This window comes from Protomyctophum bolini, assembly GCF_963924005.1.
Source record: "Protomyctophum bolini genome assembly, chromosome: 22".
Lineage (NCBI taxonomy): Eukaryota > Metazoa > Chordata > Actinopteri > Myctophiformes > Myctophidae > Protomyctophum > Protomyctophum bolini.
The window spans coordinates 29,727,235-29,737,234 of record NC_137883.1 but is presented as its reverse complement, the minus strand read 5'-3'; positions in this window follow the sequence as shown (position 1 = coordinate 29,737,234).

Here is a 10,000-nt window from a genome sequence, read left to right as displayed (position 1 = left end):
GAGTGAGTGAGAGAGAGAGAGAGAGGGAGAGAGAGAGAGAGAGAGAGAGAGAGAGAGAGAGAGAGAGAGAGAGAGAGAGAGAGAGAGAGAGAGAGAGAGAGAGAGAGACATGACAGAGAGGGAATTAAGCACTTTCTACCTGGCATGCCTGTTGCCGTTGTCGAAATATTTCCAAGACTTCTTTGAAAACTGTTCAATAGCCGATCTATGTATGTGACGCATTGGGAGCTAATATAGCTCGGCTATAGCGTCGCAATTCTTTCTGCGTATATACCACACAGTCGTATCATATTATGATGGAAGTACAAAATGGAGCTTAAGTATAAGTGCTTAAAGAAATTGGAGAAGATCAGAAAGAAGAGAGAGATTCAGCGCCGGAAGAAGAAAGTGGTGGAAGATTTTTTTTTTTCAGGGGGAGCATTGACTTAAGAAACTCATTGACGGCAGTGCTGCGTAATGCGAAGGGGCAGGATTTCAGTCGAAGGGAGGAGGACATTTTGAAGGCGGGGGGGGGGGGGGGGGGGGGGAGATTAGTCACACATCATAAACTTCCAAGAAAGGCGGCATTTGAAATCATCTGGCAAGACGAAGAAGAAGGAGAAAAAAAAGGAGCGAATACTAGCGGACTTCTCCTAATTCACGCGACGTCGACGTCGAAACACGGCCGACCTATACAAAGCTCGCGACATGTCGCGGACCGCGATCGCCGTGTCGCGAGCTTTGTAGAATCGTACTGTTGTACCGATGCATATACATGTGGCTGAACCATCGAATGCGCTGCTGCTGCTGCGTGCAGTTTAACTTTAGGACGCGGAGTGGAGGAACATTTAACCAACGGGCCCTCCACCTCTGAACATGACGAGGAGTGGAGGAACCTTTAAACATCGGGCCCTCCACCTCTGAACATGACGAGGAGTGGAGGAACCTTTAAACATCGGGCCCTCCACCTCTGAACATGACGAGGAGTGGAGGAACCTTTAAACATCGGGCCCTCCACCTCTGAACATGACGAGGAGTGGAGGAACCTTTAAACATCGGGCCCTCCACCTCTGAACATGACGAGGAGTGGAGGAACCTTTAAACATCGGGCCCTCCACCTCTGAACATGACGAGGAGTGGAGGAACCTTTAAACATCGGGCCCTCCACCTCTGAACATGGTGTAATGCCACGTTTGACGCATTGGGTTAATTTGCTGCTCCCCGACGGTGACCCCTGAGTTTTCGGGTGACACGGGGGTCAAACTGAGCTCGGAATGAGGCAGCCAAAATCATGTCAGTCAGGAGGGGAGTTTGGGGTCACAGGTCAGCCAGCCGAGATGCTCGGTATATAGGCCAAAACAAGGACCATATGTATTATGTATAGACGGCACACACAGTGTGAGGACGCGAGTATACTCAACCTGCAGTACTCGAGTCAAAGTATTATATTATTCCTGGTCAAATGTGCAAATGTGAAAAGTGGAAGTTGCTCCGTCAAAATGTCGCGCTTGAGTTAAAGTACTGGAGTACTTGCTTAATTATATTGCTTCAAATTATTCAAAGTATATACCGCCATACGGTATGCTTTTAAATCAATTCAAGTAAAAGTATTGAAAAGTACAAATTACATTTCATTTTTTGATATCAAAAACAAAGAAAATGCAGAGATATTCAAAGTCATATAGAAAAAACAGTGAAAATATTACATCCACAAGCTTGTAGATAAGTTATTTTCACTAAACTTAGAAATGGAGCTAAAGCAGTTGATTCATAAAGTACTTTTCCGCCAATTCCTAGAAATGTATAGTGGAGTCAAACTGACAATATTTGTCTTAGGAGTTTTGTAGTGGAGTGAAAGAAACTAAAAATGCAATCACTCATATCGTCATCCCCATGTTGGCTTGTGGTGGACATTTTTGTCGACATTCCATGTTTGCCACAGACATACAACATGAGAGAGACAATAATATTACCAGTTCTGTAACTCTGAGAGTGTTCAAATTTATAAACTCTCAGAGTTAAGCTGGTCTTTGCACATTTGAGAACCATTAGTGCTAGTTGGACACTCTATGTGCCATAATAGTCATAATAAATTATATCCATACCCTGAAGAAGGCAGTTTATACCTGCCGATACGTTGGTTTCTATTCTACTCTGCATCCAAATAAATAATCGGCACTTTGGCTATCAGTGTGTTCGGCCAGCCACTAGTTTTGTCTTTTTAAGACTTAACTCTTTAGAATGATAATACATTATTGCCATACTTATTCTGGAGAGAAAACCTGGAGACTTGACATTCAGTAAAGTGCGTGTTATTATTTTACACGCCATTATAATGGTGTGTAAAACAGAAAATCAAACATTTGCCACGGACAAGACACCAGTGTTGTTTTCGTCGACTAAAACCAAGACGAAAAATGTTCGTCGACTACCTTTTTCCACTGATGAAAACTAAATGGAAACTGAATGAAAACTAAGCTACGACGACTAAAACTAAGACTAAATATACTGACAATTTCGTCAACAAATAAAAACTAGACTAAAATGTTAGGAAGGCACTAGTGGAAAAGAGATTGGTTGCATGCTGAAAATAGCCGATCTACAAGCTCACAACGCGTCGCACTGTGACGTGTTGTGAGCTTGTAGATCGGATATTTTCAGCAAGTGTAAAATCAGCCCATTACGACGGCATCAAGGCCCGCCAAAATACATTTCAGTCGACTAAATCAACTGTAAAGACATGAGTCTTTGCCGCGGAAACAGTTGTCCCTGCACATGTACGCCTGTACGGACATGTTGGTCCTCATTATGTCCAAAACTGTCACTTCTCAGGGTTCAAATACAAATATAGCAGAGGTAGCAGATCTCAACGGACGGTTAGCTCAACCGTCTGGGCTCCTATAGGCTGCCAAGCTCAACCGTCTGGGCTCCTATAGGCTGCCAAGCTCAACCGTCTGGGCTCCTATAGGCTGCCAAGCTCAACCGTCTGGGCTCCTATAGGCTGCCAAGCTCAAGCGTCTGGGCTCCTATAGGCTGCCAAGCTCAACCGTCTGGGCTCCTATAGGCTGCCAAGCCAGCCGGAAGGACGGCGTGCCGCGGGTTCGACTCCCGGCCGAGCCTGACGGCCTTTGCCGCGTGTCACTCCCCGTCTCTCTCTCCCCTTTCCTGTCTAATTACTGTACCCTATATATCAATAAAGGCAAAACGCCAAAACACAATATATAAAAATCAAAATAAAGTAGCAGATCTACAAGCTCACAGAACATGTTGCTTCGCACCTTACAGTACTTCGAGCTTGTGGATCTTCTGCTTTTGTGTCAAATTTATGAAAAAAACACAAATATACAATATGAAGATATGGAGATTTCTGCAACAACAAAAGTCCAGTACTCAAGTAAAGGTACTTCATTACTGTCCTGTTCTCCACTGGTGTGTGTGTGTGTGTGTGTGTGTGTGTGTGTGTGTGTGTGTGTATATATATATATATATATATATATATATATATAGTAGACAGAAACACTTTTGAAACAAAGATAATTCCTCCACTTTTTTCCCCGCCGTTGCTGCTAAACCAAGCCTTTCCCTAATATAGCCACCGCAGATATTCTGTCCCTAATTCAATAAAGTCATAAATACCTCTGGGCTCTGGTATAAAACGCGGCACACACATTGACATCACATTGGCTACACGTACGTCCTTTTTAAATTGACAGTGACAGAGAGTTTTCCCAGAGGTAAAATATTAATACAAACATAGGGATTTTCTCTTTTTTTCTCTCCCCTCTCTAAACTCTCCTCCTCCTCCTCCTCCTCCTCCCCGGCCCGACCATGTTTACCTTTCTCCTTTGCTCCTAATTTGTGTTTGGTGTGAAATGTTATCCTTGGTGTTGTGTTTAGCGACAGGGAGGAGGGATGGAAAAAGTGCTATGGCTGTCGGAGAACACTAATCCTGGTCTCTCTCTCTCTCTCTCTCTCTCTCTCTCTCTCTCTCTCTCTCTCATCACCAGGAAAGTGTTTTTCCAGCACCACCACCAGTGGTATAGTATTAATGTGTTAAATGTGTTAAATAAATCAGTGGTTCCCAAACCTTCTCATGTCAAGGACCTCCAAATTGACACTAATTAGCCCCGCGGACCCCCATTTGAAAAGGGGCAGGGACCCCCCATAGGAGAAGAGTTTTTACGGCAGTGATTCTCAACACGTTTAATTTCAAGGACCCCCAGTTTGACATTTATTATTAGTCTACACTCTATAGACTCCCATTTAATGGCATTTCCGTCTCTGGGACCCTCAATTTATATTGTATAACAATAACATTTTAATACTAGTAATTAGCTCAAATCAATAATCAGTATTAACCCAATGTGGCGCGCGCTACGAGCTTGTAGGTCTGCTATTTTTGAAAAATCGAAGAACGACTGACAGAAGACATCTTTAGAATCTGATCTCAGGTCAGAATAGGTTAAGTGATGGTGGGGGCCCGCATGTGGACCCCGGGGGCCGCCAGTTGCCCATGTACTGTATGTGATAGATTAGACTGTTTGGTTTATTACAGAGAAAACAGAAAATACACTAAGTACGGAGGCGGAGCCCTGGTGGACTCCACTCAGCCCAGTTCAACTGGTTATCACTGTACAGTATACGTGCAGTAGAAAGGGGAGACATGGACAGTATACGTGCAGTAGAAAGGGGAGACATGGACAGTATACGTGCAGTAGAAAGGGGAGACATGGACAGTATACGTGCAGTAGAAAGGGGAGACATGGACAGTATACGTGCAGTAGAAAGGGGAGACATGGATGGTCCTCCAACATGTTCATGTCACGGACGCCTGAACTGACACTATAGTAAAATACGCACATCACTTCGTGGAGGTGCTGGGTTAAAAAAGTAACATCTGAAAAGAGAAGGGAACCCGCACACTCATATGCTCCAAAAACGTTTTGACCAGATGAAGAGCCTTGGCTCGAAACGTCCTCAATAGATTTATCTTTTGGAGCATATGATTTTCTCTTTTCATAAGGACCCCCTGAACTGACATAATACTTGGCTGCATGCGCGCGGACCCCCATCTGAAAACAGGTTGTGCCATGGGGAGGGAGGGACCCCCATCTGAAAACAGGTTGTGCCATGGGGAGGGAGGGACCCCCATCTGAAAACAGGTTGTGCCATGGGGAGGGAGGGACCCCCATCTGAAAACAGGTTGTGCCATGGGGAGGGAGGGACCCCCATCTGAAAACAGGTTGTGCCATGGGGAGGGAGGGACCCCCATCTGAAAACAGGTTGTGCCATGGGGAGAAGAATATAAGAGAAGATTTGTCATGCTATATTTTTGAGTTGCGAGAGTATAAAGAATATATACCGGTAGGCTTAAAGTGGTTTAAACCGCTGTCCATTTCACTGGGGACGCACGCGGCCACGGAAGACGTAAGGACCTGTGAGGTCCCCAGACCGTACTTTGAACAGCACTGTAGGTAAAGAGAGGTGCAGAGACAGAGAGAGAGAGAGAGAGAGAGAGAGAGAGAGAGAGGGCGTGATGGAGGCAGAGAGAGAAAGATGGATTTATCAGAGCTACAGCTAATCCGTCCATTAAAAGACAACTTGGTTTCAGTTGATGGTTTTACCACATCAACTGGAAATCTGGTGTTCACCTGAACGCTATGCTGCACTATAGACCACAGACTGATGCAACACGTGTGTGTGTGTGTGTGTGTGTGTGTGTGTGTGTGTGTGTGTGTGTGTGTGTGTGTGTGTGTGTGTGTTCCAGTATGTAAATGGCTCATTATGCAGAAGAGGCCTGCAAATCATTTCCTGTGGTTCTATCAGATACCCTTGAGGTTTAGACGCTCCTCACACAAGTCTGTGCATGTGTGTGTGTGTGTGCGTGTTTTTGTTTGTGTGTGTGCGTGCGTGCGTGTTTTTGTTTGTGTGTGTGCGTGTGTGTGTGTGTGTGTGTGTGCGCGTGCATGTGTGCGTGTGTGCGTGCATGCGCGTGTGTAAGACAGAAAGAGAGAGAGAGTGAAGCAGGGAGAGTGAGGAATAGTTACAGCCTATTTCCAGGGCAGCTTCAAAGGGAACGTGATGGTTACAATATTATAATAATTATAATATGTTCTACATCTGACTGAAGAGGAAACAATAACGTTTACACCTCTCATTCATTATATAAAAGCATAGAAATCAGATTGTGTTTAATCATAGAAATCAGATTGTGTTTAATCATAGAAATCAGATTGTGTTTAATCATAGAAATCAGATTGTGTTTAACCATAGAAATCAGATTGTGTTTAATCATAGAAATCAGATTGTGTTTAATCATAGAAATCAGATTGTGTTTAATCATAGAAATCAGATTGTGTTTAACCATAGAAATCAGATTGTGTTTAATCATAGAAATCAGATTGTGTTTAATCATAGAAATCAGATTGTGTTTAACCCATCAGTGCTTCTCAAAGTGGGGTCCAGAGGACATTCATTAGTGTGCCTCAGCTTAACCGCTTCAACCATATATACGGCAGATATTTGAAAACAGCCGATATACAGTACAAGCTCAACGCGTCACGGTGTCACACGTTGTGAGCTTGTTAAAAAAATGTTGTCTGGACAAATTTGGAATGATTTTGAAAGTTTCTAACAACGCAAATCTTGTATGGGGGTCCCAGGAACAAGATATTTTCAGGTGGGGGTCCACAACAGATATAATATTCATTTGGGGGTCCTTGGCGTCATGAAGAAGCACTGATTTGACCGGACTCCATGACAGTAAGTATTGTCTTATACTGTAACTGTTAAAGAATATATAGTTCAATGAAAGCCAGTGAAAGCTCAACAAGTCAATGAAAGCAAGTCGATGAAAACTAAACGCACATGCATGTGTGTGGGACACGTGTAGCCACAAATAGCTGATCTACAAGCTCTCACAGGCATTGAGAAATGATAGATCTGTTATTTTTGTATAAAAGCATAATGCCTGTCTGTCTGTCTGTCTACCTGTGTTTTGTGCATCTCTCTTTAATACACAACTTTGCTGTCAGGTGGAAACTTTGCATGTTGTTCAAAACCATTCTTATTTTATAAATGGTGAAAATAGACGATCTATGCAAGCTTTTAGGTCGTCGATATTTTCATTACTTTGTGTCTTACTTTTATGATGAATAATATGGTACAAATTTATGCAAAAACATTACGTTTAAATGTGGAGACATGAGGTTTCTGCTCGACAGCAACGAGAGGGCATGTGAGTTTCTTGTGCATGCGTGCATGCGTGTGTGCGTTTGTGTTTGTGTGTGTGTGTTTGTGTGTGTGTGTGTGTGTGTGTTTGTGTGTGTGTGTGCGTGCCTGCTAAGCTGTGCACCTTTTAATGTGCTGTCAGGGACACAGACCTGCTCGCTCCGTAGCTCACTCTCTGGGTGGTGACACTGCTGGCGAGATCTCGCTGCACACTGCAAACGACAAAAGCTGCAACAACAGGAAGATAATTCACATTTGATTGGTTTCACATGGGCTTCATAAACAACAAAGCTGTTCCTGCAGGCCCTCCGAGCCTGTTTTCCAGCAAACATGGAATCCATTTGTACCCCAACCCCCCCCCCCCCTGCCCAATCTGCATGACACACATACACACACGCGCACAGCCGCACACACACACACACACACACACGAGCGTGCACAAGGCCGGCCGGGCGGCCGGGCGCGCATGCACTACCGAGGCGCTGATATATAACTCTGATTTATGGCATCCAGGCACTTATTTTGAAATCACACATTAGCTTCTAAAAATAGGATCATGTCACTTAGGCGTTATTTGACAAAAGTACAAATGTCATGCAACCCATTATTATGTTCCAAACAAATGCGCGCGCGCGTGCATGCGTGTGTGTGTGTGTGTGTGTGTGTGTGTGTGTGTGTGTGTGTGTGTGTGTGTGTGTGTGTGTGTGTGTGTGTGTGTGTGTGTGTGTGTGTGTGTGTGTGTGTGTGTGTGCGTGCGTGCGTGCGTGCGTGCATTAGTGAGGGCGTTGTGAGCTAATAATATTAGCTGTAAATGTTAACCAAAAGAGAACAATTTTTGATAGGAATATAAAATGATATAATATTACCTATAATCGTTATGTTATATCCCTGAGGCTGTTTCAACAATTACAGTAACAAATATACGAGCTCAATTTTGTCCAAATACTAGTAATTACCTAAATACTAATAGTCATTATATGCACTATATAATGACACTGTTTTTGATTGATTGAACAGTTTATTAGACAGAATGTATAAACAGCAACAGAGTGCAGTCCAACAGGGAGAGATAGCACCAAATAAAGTCCTTGCGGTCCTGCATGTTTCCATTTAGGCCCTACTGTATATACAGTATGCAATCAGTTCACAGACATGACATGGACGATAACATCAAATAACAGTAACGATAACATTAATACTATTGGGATCTTTGCATGGTTTTCATTCAACTATTCCCATGTCAATCCCCAGGGTCAATTTGCAATAAATCGTTAATGTGATTACAGGTCAAGTCCTTGAGCTTTTACGATAACGATCACCAATGAAAATTAAACGGTACTGTAGTAGTGAAGTAGTGTTGATTTTGTCGACTAAAACTAAGACGAAGAATGTTCGTCGACTACCTTTTTTCACTGACGAAAACTACATGGAAACGAAATGAAAACTGAGCTATGATGACTTGAAACTATTACTAAATGTACTGACAATTTCGTCAACAAATAAAAACTAGACTAAAAATGTTAGGAAGGGACTAGTGGACAAGAGATCCAGAATAAGTCATTTTACACTTGATTGCATGCTGAAAGTAGCAGATCTACAAGCTCACAACACGCCGCAGATCTGCTATTTTCAGCAAATGTATAAAAACAGTCATTACAACGGCATCAAGGCCTGCCAAAATGCACTGTAGATTTTAGTCGACTAAAATCTTATGATATTTAATCGACTAAAAGTAAAACTAGACTAACACTAAGACATTCCAGGTGACTAAAACTAAATGGAAGCTATTCAAGAGACTTTAAAACTATAAAATCTAAATTTGCTGCCAAAAACAACACTGGTATAGAACCGAACCGCTGCACTGCTCTATACATTAGCCTGGCAGCCAGACTTCATCTGCCGTTGCAATGCAGATCTCTGCGGTCAGGACGAAACCACCTAACTCCAAAATGTTCATTTTTCAGGAAATAAAAATATATACATTTTTCAGGAAATTAAGAAAACCGTATATTTTGAAAACAAAGCAATCCTGCCTCATCAAAGTATAGGTGTTGTGACTTTATGTATTGTCAATTACTTTCCACGAGAGCTCGGGGGAGAGGTGGTGCATGGAGTTAGCTGTTTTATAGCAGACAGTTTGAGGGTCCAATGTGCATGGAGTTAAGAGGTTTTGTCCAAAACATTTTTTTTACCACTTTCCGTTGGTTCGATATTTTCGAAACAACACACAGACTTAAATGGTGTTCAATAGTACTGAAAAATCAAAAATAAATAAAAATCCCAAACCTCAAAAACTGAGTTATGAGGTTTCCTGCCAACAGCAACGATATGCATTGCCCCATGCAGTGCAGCGCAGTGTGGTATTATGGTATATTAGTATGGCAACATGAGGCTATAGTTCTGTAGGCCTTTCTAGATTCTGGTTGTTGATAACGGTACGGTCTGTAACATTTAACCCATTTAGACCCGAGTGTCTTCTAAATCCTGACAGTTTTCTGAAAAACCCATGTTTCATATCAGTCGTTCTCAAACATTTTCATGTCAAGGACCCCCAGAAATATATGAAATTGGCCGCCGACCCCCATCTGAAAATAATATATGTTGTTGCAGGGACCTCCTCCCAGAAGCAAAGATTTTAGTTAAAAACGTTCGCCCAAAAATAGCAGGTCTACAAGCTCGTGGCGCGGCTTGTAGATCTGCTATTTTTCAATAGCTAAAGACAAAGTATGACATAATGCTTAAAACACCAAAAGGATGAATGTGTTAAGAGTGTACGGGTCCATTTGGTTCC